Genomic DNA, 15990 nt, shown 5'->3' on the forward strand with positions numbered 1-15990 from the left:
TCCCATGCCGACTCTGAGGGTCTGAGGAAATGAATTTTCTTCCTCCTGACTTTAATCCTATTTTTAACTGGTCTCCTGTTATTTGTGTGTGGGAAAAGTACTTCGGTGTCTAAAAAGCCCTAAAAGTTAAAAGATAGATATGCACACACTGTAACTTGGACCTTTTCTGAAACTCTTTGAAGTCTCGGTATGCATTTTCGTTGTGTAGCAAATGGGAAGTTTTCCTAAAAGGAACAAGAGCATATATTCAAGTTCACTGCTCATGCCACACGTGCATGAATGAGGCAAATCAAACATACAACAGTCAAAAAAATCTGATAAAATTTCTTATTAGCTTTAGATATTAGCTCTTATCAATTCAGAGTATACCTCTTATCAATTTTCTCCAATAAAAAGAGGGAAACATCAGAATATTTCTCAGTGCTAGGAATGTACCGTTTTTACACAAATGAAACTAAAAATGAACACCTCTCTTATATAATAAAGAGCAAATGTAGCACCAAGTGTCATTTTATACACACAACCACCTCTCTGCACAGACGAGTTTGTATACATAACCACTTTGAAACCACAACAGGATATCAACATACAAATTATGAAGTGTTTAAAATCCACATATTCTTCAGTTATCATGGAAATCTCATCAACAGCTATTGGTCAAGTACATTTGGCCTGTTGACTTTTGAAGACTTTTCTTTTAACAATGTGATTTGTTTCTTAATCATTCGAAACATGTAAAAATGACTTAAAACACCGTATGTACCCCAATCCTGCCAAGTGTTTTTTCTTCCCACACCAGAGGCTACAAGTACCAAAACCAAAAAACGAAATCTGTTTTCTGCAGGAAGAAATACATGTATCTGTTCCTCCTTTGGTTAAACTTGTTCCTACCAAAGTTTGCGTCCACTTCTCAGTTCAAGTCTTGGAAAAAAAAATAAAAAATCACCCATTTTGCATCTCATGAAGGTCTTAGCCATGGTTGCATATACGCAGTCATTTCTCTTTGGAAGTTTCTGATATTGCAGGTACATCCAGAATTTAAATGGCTGTTGTGCCTGTAATTTGGGGAGGACTTAGTAAAGGCTTAGATTTCATCCTTTTCTAAAATGGCAACTCTCCTCCTTCAGGAAAATCAAACAACTTGCTTTAAGACTGCTCCTCTTCCACCTCAAACAACTTCATCCCTGACCTGGAAAGTCTCCCAGTCACCAAGGACCACACTTGAGCAATACTATTTACAGTGAGAAGGCAGCACCAATATATCAGTGAACAGTCTCTTTGCCAACTTTGAAAATCCCAAATAATAAATTAATATGAAAAAGGTTTCAGACTTTATTCTTCAAATAGAGAGTCAGGGGATAAAAACAAATTGGACCATAGTCAAAGGGTAACTCCACTGCCATTGCCCTATTGACAAAGACAAAAGCTGTGCCTGCAATTAATACAAAATTAGCTTGCAAAACAAAATGAGAAAGCTAAGGTCACTGATAACATCTCCGTTTCTCTCACTTGCGTAAAAAGCTGCACATTTTGTGTGTTCTGTTTGCAAGCTGCTGTTAGCTCTGTCAGAAGGAAGAAACAAACTCAGTGGCACACCTTTGTGTTTTACAACAAAAATGCTCTTTGTAGGCCTGTGTTGATAAAAGTCTCCCGCCTTGCATCTTGGCTATGATACTGCTTACGGGCTATCAGCACGACAGCCAAGCTCACCACCTAGTTTGTTATTCCATGGAGACAAATGCGGCACAATGCTGGCTACAAGTGATGCACAAACACAGCTAGTAAAAATGGGCTCTTAAGAAAAAGCAATACTTAGAAAAAGCCGTACAGGGAACTTGCACAATAAACATTTACAGACTTGAGTCACTGCTAAGAATGAGGTTTCTGCTTATTTTTCACATACGTGGTCACAACAGAGATGAAAATCCTGCTCTTTTGTACACACCCTGCAGGAACAGGAGAAAATGACAACCTGCTTCCCTGCTGAACAACCAACCCAATGCACACACATGAGATTTTCTGTTTTCAAAACTGAGAGAGAAGAAGCAGGAATGAACTGAGAAGCAGACAAGAGGTACCAGTAATATATTAAGATCTTTTTCTGGGTGAGAGTGAAGAATCATTTCAAAGTCTTTAAAGAACAAACCAGGGAACTGTTATTTAAGAGCAGGGTCTATAAAAAAAAAATAAAAAATAAGTCTGTCTGCACAGAAGATGGCCCAGAGGTGGTCCTACCACTCATCCAGCACAGCTGCTTATGAGAGTAGTTAGGGTGGCCACAAAATCGTGGGATGCCTGAGGTTGGAAGTAACCTCTGGAAATTATATATTTTCAGCCCCCTGCTCAAGCAGAGACACCTGGAGTGAGAGGGTTGCCTTGGACCATGTCCATGAAGCTTCTGATGATCTGCAGGGAGATATACAGAAATTCTTCACAACCCCTCTGGGCAGCCTGTGCTCAGTCACCTGTACAGTATAGAATTGCCTCCTGATGTTCAGAGGGAACCTCCTGTATTCCAGCTGGTGCCCATTGCCTCTTGTCCTGTCACTGGGCTCCACTGAAAAGAGCTTGGCTCTCACCTCTAGGCACCCTCCCTTTGGGTAATTACAGACATCGATGAGATCCCCCTAGGCCTTCCCTTCTCCAGGCTGAACAGTCCCAGCTCTCACTGCCTCTCATATCTGAGGTGCTCCATCCCTTTATCATCTTCGTGGCCCTTTACTGGGCTCTCCCCAGTATGTCCGTGTGTCTCCTGTACTGGGGAGCTGGTCTCAGCACTCCAAGTGTGGCCTCACCAGTGCTGAGCATAGAGAGGGGAAGGACCTCCTCGCTCAACCTGTTGGCAATGCTTTGCCTAACGCAGTCAGGATTCCAATTCTTTGCCACAAGTGCACACTGCTGACTCGCACTCAATGTGTCACCCACCAGGACCACCAGGTCCTTTTCTGCAGAGCTGCTTTCCAGCTGCGTGGCCCCCAGAATATCCTGGTGCCTGCAGTTGTTCCTCCCCAGGCACAGGACCTGGCACTTCCCCTTGTTCCCAGTCATTCCCGTATTTAAATTTTGGATGTGGGACAGTTCCTGGCTACTGTCCGTAATGCAGCAGAAGCTGAAATCCCCTGGACATGCACCCCTGTCAGAATACAAACTACCTCCAGTCCTAACTCCCATGTTAGCTACATCCACCTCCAAGAACTACCTGCAGCATCAGCATCCCCTAATTTAGTTTGGTACACACCAAATTGTCAGGCTACGCTTTGGGAAGTTAACCCCTTACTGTATCAAACCCTCACCACTGCCAGAGCTGAGTGATAAAAATCCATTAGAGAGGGTGACATGGGAGGGTAAGGAAAAATCAAGTTTGCAGCGTGTGCCTTCAGCACCCTTCTGCTTTTAGGCTGAAACACCAGCTGCAGGGAGAGGAAGCAGTACTGCACTTCTCCCTGCCACAGAAACCTCACTCTTTAAAGAACAAATGACTTAAAATAAATGATTTTTTTTCAAGAGCTTGCTCCTACCTGCATGAAATCATCCTGATAGAGACACACACCAGGGGTGCCAGAGTACTAATAAATCCAGGTACCTAGTTGTTTAAAAAGGTATTAATCTTTCAGTTCTGGTCATTTACCCACAACTATCTTCACACTTATTTTTTCTGAATTCATTCTTTCTAAGTGTCAGCTACAGAATAACTGCAGGGTGTATGGATTTTATTAAATGATGAAAACTAACATTTCAGAGTTACACCTCAGAAAACTGATTATCTATTGTCAGATAGCTTAAACATAGAAATTAGTTTTTGTTGTTACTGTTGTTTTTTAATTTATTTCTATTAGTCTAGACTCCAGTGAAAGGAAGCCTTTCCTGTTTAAAGCTGTTACTGTTTCTTAATCATCAATGTAATTAAATATACGAGCTCAAAATTAATATAGAAAAGAGCAGAGCAGAGCGTGCAGCTTTCTCTGTGGAACACAGCAGCTGCAAAGCCTTGGAAGTTCTTGTTCCTATGGTATCACAGCACTGCAAAATATAATTTCTGCCCTGTTCAGAAAAACAAATGAAAACAAGTTTTCGGAAAATGTTAGTACCTGTATATCCTGAATAAAATATTATTGGTTGCTGATTAAAACTGACAACTCCTGATAATTTTACCACTGTCCAATGGCAGTAATTCCCACAGCTGGGAGAAGCAAAGTGACAAAAATCAACCAAGCGTTTCCAGATTCCCAGACAGCCAAGCATGAGATACACACCTGCAGGGCTGTTGTGCTCCAGGGTGACTCTACCCAGCTCTTTGGGCCACCTCACTCCTGCATCGAGCCACATCCTGCACTGCTGGATGGCTCCAGCACTTCCAGGCCCTGTGCTCCATGGATGGCGATGAAACCCAAAGTCACCTCCCCAGGACCTGCCCTGCCCAGCATCTCTGACAGTGCTGGAAACCAGGTGGCCAGGCAGCACTGGTGAGGCTGCCCTCCTTTGTTGGTTGACCAGACAAGAGTTTGGGGGTCCCATCACGTCTCACAGCCTGGACCTCTCCTGTCAGCCCACCCTAGCTGTCTCTAACTGAACCTGCTGATGTTAACGTGCCTGTCAAGAACAAACTGCACCACGTTCCATGCACACACTGTGCCTGAATGCTGAAAAAATGGTAAAGGCATAAATGCTGAATTGGCTGCCTGCTTTGCGGAGTAAATAATTTAGCTAATTTCTGTATAATAACTATCTCTCTTTTTGGGGGGGAAATCAATGCTCTGCTTCCAGGCTAGTTTGCTTTCTCCAGCACTTCTCTGTAAACAAAACTGCTCATGAAGATGCTAACAGAGTCACCTGAAAAAACAACATCCATCAGTTCATGCTAACTGGTTACAGCCTACACCATAACTTACTCATGTAACCAGATACAGACATCATGTTTTTCCACACATATTATTTGACTGTTAACTCTAATCAGCTCCTGGTGTGTGCGGCTCAGAAATGAGATGGACATGTTAAATAAAATTAAAGGAGGAGTCACAAGTGAGAAAGGGCTGCAGGGTTCACTCACACATTAAAATACACAGCTGATGCTGCAACGTAAATCCAGAGTATGAAGTGATATCTTAAGAATGGAAAGAAAAATTAATTCTTGCTTTCACTTCAGCCAATAAAATTGACTGGAGCCATAATTTAAAAGATTTGACAGGCAGCCAACCAAGACACCCTGGAAAACTGAACTGCTGTACCATACCTCTACATAATTAGCACAGAAATGTTTTCCAATACATTGGTAAATTTCATGTCCTTAATTGACAGAATATTTTTTTCCAAATTGTCTACAGTTGCAACACTAAGATGTGCTTATATAAACGCATCTCATTTGACTACCAAGGACATAGCTACAAGAAGAGATAAAACAAGAAGGAATGAAAATCACATCAAAAAGTCAAACTGCATGAATAGATAACACTTTAAGTGCAGATTCATTATAGGAGGTCTATAGGCAACCATTTACCTCAGGTCCATATGCATAATGTCACATGCCACTACTCCCTTGTGTGATGAATTAATCCCCGCAGAAAAGCTCTGTGACAAGTCACATCACAAGAGTCATGAAATGGAGGTCACTGTACCAGCCAACAAATGACACATTAAAAAAGGAAAAAAAAAAAAAAAAAAAAAAAAAGCTGCAAATGTTCTTTTTACTTTCCACTTAACTATCAACGTGAGGGATTTATTTTACTAATCTGTGGCTGGCAGTGTCAGGGCTACTTGGAGCTGCAGAGGCAAAGAGAAATATCCAATTTTCAAACCCCCTCCAGCTACATCAAGGTAAGAAAGAAGAGCACTTCTGTCACTTCTGAGCTGATTACGGCAACACAGCCTACATTAGGCCAATACTATTTTCTGGCTTCCTCCTGTAACTAGGACAGACAATTAAGATGGCCAAGATAGTACTAAACATACCTTTCTATGGCATGCTTGTTTGTAGTTTATTTTGCCTGTCCCATTACAACGTTACATCCCTACGTGAGCAGCATAACGGGGAGGGCTTGCCCAAATCTGGGCATATTCAGACTGTTTAAGCATTAGGTCGCTGTTCAGGGGAAGTGTTTTTTCTTACAGAAATGTGATAAAAATGAGGCAACAGTTTGACAGTACCTCAAAGTGTGAGGCAGAATACACAGATCCAGTTTGGCCTTTATCTATTTTCCTCTTCTTTTTCCTTAGGCAAGCAAATCTATAAAGCCTCTCATCTAATGCGTTAGATTAATAAATGATGAAGCTACAAACAGCAATGCCCCAACCTTCCATGATGTGGGCTCAATTATTTTGCATTTAACAAGAATAAAGGAAAATGAAATTAATTTAATCTCTGTAATTGCCAAAATAAATGACACAATCTTGCCTATTATAACAGATAAAAACAATACATTTACATTTACCAAATCACTGTACGAAATGTATTTTTTACTCTGAACAGTTTTTTTTTTTTGTGTGTGTGTGTGTGTGTGTGATGTATTAATTACCACCCTTGGAAATGTATCTGCCAAATGCTGCAGCAGAAGTCATGAGGACTTTTGTCCACAACGAGGCTCTGGATCAGTGCTACTTTTAAACTAAGCTCAATGACAGCATTTCAAAGGAAAGAAAAATTACATTTAGGAATGTGCTTGATGAATATTCCTGATTAAAGCAGTGTGGAGCTACGGGTTTTCTCACGGTATGCATGCTCTAATAGTCTGAACACTGGTCCACACACTCTACTAGAAGGAAAAGTAGCAATTATTTATTAAGAAGAAACTTTTGCAGGCTGTGTAATTTGCTAGGATGCCACCCTCAAAACCGAGCAAGTTCCGCCCGCCTCTCCCTTATTTCCCAGTCTCTTAAAACAATGTCCCTGGGTGGCAGTGAGCAGCAGCATGGTGCAGGCACCAGTGCTCCTACACAGCCCTCATTCCCAAATCTGTGCCACTCTCCATGTCTCTTCCTAAATCCTGGATGTCTGACGTCCTCAAACCAGGGTCCTTAATTCATATTAATTCTCCTCACCATGGTACAATGCATTTCTCTGTGCATGGTAGATGCGTTTCTCTGCGTACCCTTTCTGCCTTGTGAGTTACTGCAGGTGAGTAACAAGGATGCTAAGTGTCATCCCAGGTAACATTCTGCACAGCCCTACCCCCCTGTCCTTTCATACATCTCTTGAAATAGCCCGCCTGAAGCAACCTAGGACTTGCTTTGCCATTTTTGGCGGCCGTACCCTAGTGGTGGCTCACAGCCATGTGACAACAAGCATATCCAGGTCTTTCTCTTCTTCAGTCACTTCCAAATGATGAGCCTCTAATCCCTTTGGCTTCAGCTGTAAAATTCCCATTGATTGATAATGGATTTTCCACTGATGTAGAATCAGGCACTTTGACTACACCACTACGAATTAACAGAAGAGAGCTCTGTTAATCCTTTATAAGCAAGCTTAATCTTTTGGTTTATAGAAGAAGGAGTGAAGGCCTCCTTTTCTCCAGTATCAGGCAGAACGTGACTATTTCATTTTTTTTTTTTCTTGTTTTATTTGATTGAAACCAGTATTTTTTTGGAAGACACAAATTCAGATAACACCACAGATGCACACTTCTGCCAGGCAAAAATGGAAGTGTTTGAGCTATGACTCCTGCCTGAAGCTGAAAGCTGGAATCAGCACTCTGGGAGTTGTGTTTACTCCATGGAATGTGCTGTCATACTGAAACAGCAGACTGACAAAGCCTTTACAGCATTCACCTTTCAATTAAACAAGACTAATATCTGAAACTTCACATTAAAATAGCTGTAAGATTTGTTAGGGTTCTCTTAATTATGTGATTTGAACATTTCCTGTACATTAGCACTAGGTTAGGGCTATTAAACTGCAAGCAAATATTAGCACCATTAAAGACTGCTACAGACCTTGGCTAATAACTCTAAAGCAATCAAGTCATCAGAAAGATGAACTTACATTAAGACACTTTTTCCATTAAAATGAGATTTTGTTAGATCAAATCAAATACACTTTATTAGATCTGTGGGTAGCAGAAAAGCTTTCATTTTTCACAAGAAAGGAAATTCATCATTATGCTTCTATGTCTGGTAAACAAGAGTTCAATCACACAAACCCTTACTCCACTGAGAAACCACTGCTCACAAAGCAAAGACTTGCTCCACTGCAGTCAACAGTCTGAGCAAGGATACTTAACAGCAGTAAAATCTTGAAAGATCAAGCCCAAATATCACAGTTATAATTGGTAATGCACATCAAATAGCCCTTAATTTGATGTCCTATCCTGCTGGGCACTAGATGCAAACATTTCATTGATTTGATAATTCATCATAAGCACTGCTCCTATGATAGGATGAAAAGAAGTGTTAAATACAACAGCTAAGTGGTTCCTCTAAAACACTGAAATGCCACATTTCTCCACAGGACAATAAAATGTTTATCTGTTGTCATGCATTTCATTTCCCCTGTTTAGGTGGGTGACCTTTTGAAAGGAGCACTGGAGGCTGATGTACACCTTCATTAAAGCAGTGCCTCTTTCTTCCCCTGCGTCTACAAGAACAATGAGCATGGGAGGGATGAGGTGAGCAATCCAAGGAGTAATGAAGAGATTTTGTTTCAGAGGGTTATCAATTATTTATGAGTAAATCCCCAGATGAACACATCCAAAGCTGAACAGTTTTTAATACATTTCACTTCTGTACACATGGCACAAAGCAACCAGACACGAGCTAAATTGGATGTCTGACTACTCGTGGTGTCAAATGGTGAGCTGAATCTGGACATCAGTAAATCACTGATATGTTTTTAAAGTACAAGAGTCTGCTAGATTCAAAGCTATTTCACAACATTCCTCCAACTCAAAGAAATCATTCTTTATATTACCTCCTACTCATCAACATCTCAGCAAAGAAAAAGGTCATCCTGAAAAATTTCTGTAATTATGCTAGCATAGTTGTCTAAACAGTCTAATTTTCAAAATCTTATAAACATATCACCCAGCTTTCAATGAAATTTTATTCCACAATTGAATGAAATAGAGCTGATTTTCTTCTGTTCAGAAAGAAAACACCAAGCTATGGTCTTTTTCTCCAAAAGAGGGTTTATCTTTTTCAAAACAAAACACTTTCCTTTACATTTTTTAATTGCATTTTTTAAACAGAAGATCCAAAGACTTGTTTTGTGATATGGAAAATACAAATGTTACATGGTGGTCTTCCTCGTGAAGCAAGGACAATGGAACCAAATGTTTAAATTTGCTAAGCATGCTTTCCACAGTAAGCAAATAATCTATTTTAAAATGATGTGATTGAAAACAGTCATGTTGGAAGTCTGGAAATGAAAATCAAACCCTCTGTTACACCTTCTGATTGTTCTTGAACTGTTCTTTTCAAAACCTCTTTCTTGCAAGTTCCAACCAACATGGTACTGCCAACGTCATCGACACTGCCGCTCATACCTCAATGGATGTCACCGTGAGTGTCAAGGTGGCTCTGAGGCCACATTTACTGAGTTAATGAGAGCAGCTCAGAGGAGAAGGACCTGAGGGTGTTGGTTGACAAGAAACTCAGCATGAGCTGGCAATGTGCACTTGCAGCTCAGAAAGCCAACTGCATCCTGGGCTGCATCAAAAGAAATGTAGCCAGCAGAGTGAGGGAGGTGATTGTCCCCCTCTGCTCTGCTCTTGTCAGGTTCCACCTGGAGTGCTGTGTTCAGCTGTGGGGCCCCCAGCACAAGAAGGACATGGACCAGTTAGAGCAAGTCCAGGGGAGGACCACAAAGATACTCAGAGGGCTGGAGCACATCTCCTATGCAGACAGGCTGAGGGAGTTGCGGTTATGCAGCCTGAAGTAAAGGATCTGGGCAGACCTTACAGTGGCCTTCCAGTACCTAAAGGGGGCCTGCAGGAAAGCTGGGGAGGGACTCTTTGTCAGCAGGTGTAGTGACAGGACAAGGGGAAGTGGATTTAAACTAAAAGAGGGGAGATTTACCATTAGATATCAGAAATAAATTTATCTCTCAGAGGGTGGTGAGGCACTGGAACAAATTGCCCAGAGAAGCTGTGGATGCCCAACCCTGGAGGTGTTCAAGGCCAGGCTGGATGGGGCTTTGAGCAAACTGATCTCGTGGGAGGTGTTCCTGCCCATGACAGGGGGTTGGAATCAAAAGGTCATAAAGGTCCCTTCCAACGCATATGATACTGTGATTCAGCTACTTCATGAAGCGAGGCTTCAGGCACAGCCAGGACATGCCCTGCAAAACAAGCCTCCCCAGCACATCAGCAAAACTCCAAGCCACTGCTTGCCACCTGCAGCTGCCTCGCAGGAGGCCACGTAGACGCCACGTTGAGGGGATGGATGACAGTTGTTCCCTGAGGGGATATTGCCCTGTGGCACAGCTGGACAGCTGCTGAGGGGGAGGCATTTAGGAACTAAGGTAGCGAATGGTCATCTGCAAGCTGCCTTCCAAAGGGACAAGTCCAGGGACAGGCTCATCAAAAAAAAAACACATTTGAGAACAAACATTTTCTGCCTTTTTCATAGAACTTCAGGAGAAGAGCTGGGTCTCCCACATGCTCTCTGCCCCCTCCCATTTAGGCCAGCACTCCCCTCAGCACCTCCATGACTCCAGGAATAAATTCTACTCCTGTCTTATTCTGGCTAGACTAAACCGCTCCAGTATCACAAAGAAAGCCACTTAGAAATCCATTTTAGATTTGTTTGCAGTACTTTAAGGGGTTTGTTATGTATTTGGATGAAAGGAGCACATTAAGTACATCTATATTTACCTCATTACAGTGTGGCTCTTTAAGTTAGATGAAAAGATTTACTCTGGCCAAGCTAGTTTGTTTATCGACATCAGCTAAGATATGTTTTCAAAGGCTCACCCTCATCATGTTTACATGAAAGCAGACAGATTTTTTAAAGCATTGTACCACATTCTGAGAACTGGAAAATGACAAAAAAAAAAAAAAAAAAAAAAAAAAAAAAACTTTTGCGAGAACTACAAAATCAATGATCAGCACAGGAACATTTCTACCATTTCCAATTATTTGTAACAGAGTTAAAAAAAAAAAGACCAAAAAAAGACAAAAAAAAAAAAAAAAATCCCATCTGAACAATTCCTTTGTACCCTGCAGACTTATCAACAGCCACAAACTGTAAGTGGATGATCAATCACCATGCACCTAGCTTAGATAATGGTGACTTACATGCTTCTTTCCCTGGAACACCGAAAGTTAGAAGTTAACCACATCTGAAGCACAAGACTTTAAGCAAATGTAGTCTCCCAAGTATCTAAATTTTTAATCTGTACTTAAACAAGAACAATTAAAGGTTTTTCACAGGTGCACTGAAGAAGAGCTCTTGGTTACTGCCAGCAAAGCATTCGGAAACACAGCACAAACAATACATTAACCACTGACCAAGCCCAGCTGTACAAGTCATGCTTATCTCCAACAGGACCCAAAACATGACTTTGTACTCACACGCCTTTAATATTGAAATTTTATCCTTGAGTTATGTAAATATTTAAATGGCATTTATGGACAGTATCTTTCCTCATGAGTTGATACTTTCCCACGGAAGACTTCCAGAGCAATTAACAATGCTGATCTTTATCCTCCACACTGACTGTTCATTCATCCTTTCTAAAACGAATACTGCTTACATACGACCCAAGAGGGCTGTAACAAGGCAGTATTTATCTGCCCTAATAATCTACCATCACTGTTTTAATTAAACCTTGGTTATACCACACACACGAAGTGAGGAAACGCCTCCTGTCATTCATTTTCACCTGACAGCCTGGCTGCTTGGTGCCCTTTTGCAGGGGATCCCCCACCACCTTCTCCCATGCTCCCAGAATCCCCAAACTGCAGTGCTGAATCAGGCTCCTTCCCATAGAGGGACATGCTGCTTGTCAGATTTGACTGATGCTGCTGGCTTCGGTGCCACAGTTTGCTTAAGTAACTGTGGAGACAGTGTTGTAAAATAAAATGTTTTCCCACTGAAGACAAGAAGGGTGAAACTACAGAGGGGTTTGCTGCTTCTGCCCTCGAAGAAGCCGCTGAGCAGCTGGGGGTTCCTGCTGACCCTGGTCCATGAGCAGTCTGCACAATGCAGTGGTGCCTGCCTGGCACACAGGGGTTCCTCACACAGGGACGAGGCAAGCAGGATGTAGCATGTACCCTGAGAGACCTGCAGGGAAGCCCTGGAGCACATTCAGAGCATGAGAGATACCAGGATGGAGATGGGGGAACAGCAACTTAGTGGGTCTTAACTTCAGCAAATTTGCACCTGAACATTCAGACTTAAGCCTTCAGGCTTAAGCTTCCTGCCGCATGCAGCGGGTTTCTACAGGACATCCACAAGTCCTCACGAACATGCAGTGGATTCAAAGTCTAGAGTTTACTACCAGCAGTACTACAGAAATGAATGTGCACTGCTTGCCCTTTCCATGTTTTAGTCAGCATAAGCCATATCTGATGATACAAACGCTCAGAAATGTGCGTTTTGCCTGAGGAAGAAGCCATCCCAAACCTCCTCCCTCACCAGAAGAGACATTTGTGGCATCGTTATACACAATATACAGACTGCAACGGATAGCAAAGACAGCTCCTGCATCCTTGGGATGCAAACACCCCAATTTGCAAGGGAGTTACCCCAGCAGAGCCGTGGCTGGGCAGAGAGGTGCTGGGGCCAAGCTACTGGCACCGCAGCAAAGCGTTCCCACCCAGGTCACGACACCTGCTGGGTTCAAAACACCCGGAAGCAGCAGCATCCCTACAGCATCATGCTGTTTTGAATGATTTATTGTTTCAATTAAACGTTAAACAATGTCTTCCAGTCTACTTGGTCTATTAATCTTATTCTTGCATTGTATTTTGCAGTTACAAATGATACAGCACTGGAACTACTGTGAAAAAGCCCCTGCGTTTTCCACCTCCGTCCCCACTGGAAGGAGGAGGACTGTGTGAGTCCTGCTCCAGCCACTGAACTCACCAGCACTTCACCATCAGCATCAATGAGCTGATAAACGGATTTAACTCCTTTGTCTGTCAATGAAGTCAGCACTGCCCCAGGAAAGTGTTCGTTAACTAAATGCCGCTGCACAGCCAGCAAGGAAAACTCAATGCATTTCTTGTGGATTCCTCAGCATAGTGCTTCTTAAAATATAAATTACTTCTAGATTATCAAGCATTTCTTATTTAGGACTTGAAGTCCAGTTGCCACTTTCTAATCAATGTAACTTTAATAGTAGGATAGATTTAGAGAGTATGTTATCTAGTAGTAGTAGTCATTTGCATACAATACATGATCTAAAGGCAGATTCAAGTGCCTGGCAATGAGGTTTTTGAGGAGCGTTGTGCCTTAAAATGCAATAGATTACCTCCTTTGTTCCTCATTAAGTGACATTTCATAAAAGGAACTTAATAAGAGATAGATGAGCTCGTCGAGTGTCACATCCCACAACCTTTACTCATATAAGCAACGTGCTGCCTTCAGATCAGCTTCTCATTCAAAAGTTGCAGATCCTCATTGCTGACCTGAATATTGATTTTATGTTAATAAAATCCTGTGTTGAAATACTGGTTAAAGATAGAACTGCTCTTGTACTTCAGGCCTGCAAGATGCCGTGCATATTGTACTCGCTATTTTATTCTGACAAGAGCAAAAGCCTCTCACCCCTTACATGAGTTGGGTTACAGGCTGCAGAATTTGGCCCTCGTTAAATAAACTCACAGCTGAATAAATCACTTTTCCAGCAAGGGGAGGCACTTTTGCTATAACGAAGCTGTACCCCTCACACACAGGTATGTTTATCAGGATAACATTCTTAAAGATGTAAAATCTGAAACCCTGCAGTTTCTGCTTCTGTATCATCTAAAGGAAACAAACACAATAACAAAGTACTTCCATTTACATACGAGGTATCTTAAGCAGAGCTTGTTTTTGCAAATTCTCTTAATAGACGTGACTCCAATCATAATTTACCTGCAACACAGACTTTCAACAGGACGAAGTAAGACTTGCTTCTGGTTTCACACAGCATGCTTATTTTTTGAAGTTTCATTTAATAAAATGAGAACTCTGGATAAAAGTTAATCGAGCCTGTCTGACAGGAAGGGGAAAAATCTCTTCTGCCAGAATTTTCTCTCTGCTCTCTCTCACTGTCACTCTTTCCCTGCGTTTGCTGCTTAATGGCTCAGTATTATTTCAAAGCCCGCTCCTTTTACAAACGCAATCAACTCAAGCATTCAGCACCGCAGATGATATATGACTCTGCTTAAACCCAAATCTCGGCGGGGCAGATTAGAAAGAAAGGTTAAAGAGCTCTATCACTCAGAGCGTTATAGTTCAGGCACCTACGAATCACTGCGGCGCTCTGTTCAGCTAATTGGGGCCATTAGCGCATGGCACACCGGGGCAGCCCAACTTTCGGCAGCCAGCTCCTTTTGCCCCTCGCGTCTCCAAAAGCGGCCCCAGCTTTACCCCGGTCGCCTCCTCCTGTGTTTCCAGAGGTCCCAAGCGGAGGAGCGGAGCCGGAGGGCTCTGTCACCCGACCCAAAACCCAGCCGAGCGAAGCCCGCAAGCGCCGCGCATCCCGGCGGCCGGGCACCCGCACAACGCCGTGCCCTCAGCTGCGGGGCCGCATCCTGCGGGAACTCGCCCCCAAATGGCCGCCGAGCCCGGACAGGGGAGGGGGGCAGCCTCCCCGAGTCCCCCGCACCTCCCCGAGTCCCCCGCACCTCCCCGAGCCCCCCGCAGCCCCTCGCAGCCCCCCGCAGCCCCGACTCACCGGGAGGCGCCGGCCCCGCGGATGCCGCCTGCAGCCCGCGGAGCGCTGCCCGCAGGGGCCGGGCAGCGGCGACGGAGGAGGAGCAGCAGCAAGTTGCGGCGCGGTGCTCTCCCCTCCCTCCTTCTCCTCCTCCTCCTCCTCCTCCTCCTCCTCCTCCTCCGCCCGCCGGGAGGGTCGGGGGGGGGCCGGAGCGCGGCCCGCGGAGAGTGCGCATGTCCCCGCGGTGGGCAGCCTGGAAGGGAGGGAGAGGAGGAATTTTATTATTCTTATTCTTTATCATCATTGTTTTTATTATGGTGATGGTTATTTGGCCTTTCCGCTCCGCGAGCGTGGCTGGGAAGGACAGGTGTTAGGACAAAAAGGACCTCCGGGGAGGTCCTGGGGGGGTGTTTAATGTAGGAAGAAGGTGTTGAAGTGGAAGGGATCGCCGCGTTTTTCATCGCGCAGAGAAGTGCAAAGACCGAGTGCAGGGCGCTCTGAGAGCAACGGCAGGAAAGGCTGCAAGGGCAGAACGCTTTAACTTAGATCTCGGGGGAAGTTTTAGGGAAATTGCACAATTACTATACGTTTCCACCCACATGCGGGGACTGACCTAACACCCAGTGAGTTTCTTACTTCCCGAGGACAAGTTCAAAGCCCCCTATTCCATCCTGCAGTCATACGTATGTGACATGCGGCTGGCTCAAGGTCTGAGCCTGCATCTGCATTTGATGCTTGCCAAGCAAGGACTTACCTGTGAAGGAAGATGGTTTCTGGTTGGTTGGTTTGGTTTGCTCTTTTTCTAAAAAAAAAAAAAAAAAAAAAAAATAGAAATCCAAATACAACATGGCCATCAGCAAATAAATTTGTATTTATTTATTTATTTATTTTATTTCTTGAGCCTTCTTTATGCTCTTTGTCCAACAACTCCTGTCCTCACAAGACAGCATCGTCCATGTGTAGAAGAGCACAGCCCAGTTTATCCATGTGGCCCCTGCCACAAAATGCATATTATTCTATCATGTAGTCTGTCAGCTCATGTAATATCCAGCTGGTTATTGTCATTTTGTCAATCTGGTGCTGTTTTTCTTCTCTGTTCCTCACATGCCACTGTACTACCCAACACGTTGTAGCTGACCTAATGATGGTTTTCTCTGACGTTGTTGTCTGATTTCCATTGCTTGTCCTTTTCACACAGA

The 15990-nt window shown here is 43.3% G+C and overlaps 1 protein-coding gene across 1 annotated transcript in view; it reads right to left on the reverse strand.

Annotated features, from left to right (window-relative positions):
* The window catches only part of PAG1 (phosphoprotein membrane anchor with glycosphingolipid microdomains 1), a 108690-nt gene extending 93722 nt beyond the window's left edge, over positions 1 to 14968 (reverse strand). Inside the window, exon 1 of the mRNA XM_068672166.1 lies at positions 14813 to 14968. The gene's annotated coding sequence lies outside the window, so the exon portion shown is untranslated. The remainder of the gene's footprint in view (positions 1 to 14812) is intronic.
* Positions 14969 to 15990: the final 1022 nt, after the last annotated feature.

Source organism: Anas acuta, chromosome 2 (assembly GCF_963932015.1).
Source record: "Anas acuta chromosome 2, bAnaAcu1.1, whole genome shotgun sequence".
Lineage (NCBI taxonomy): Eukaryota > Metazoa > Chordata > Aves > Anseriformes > Anatidae > Anas > Anas acuta.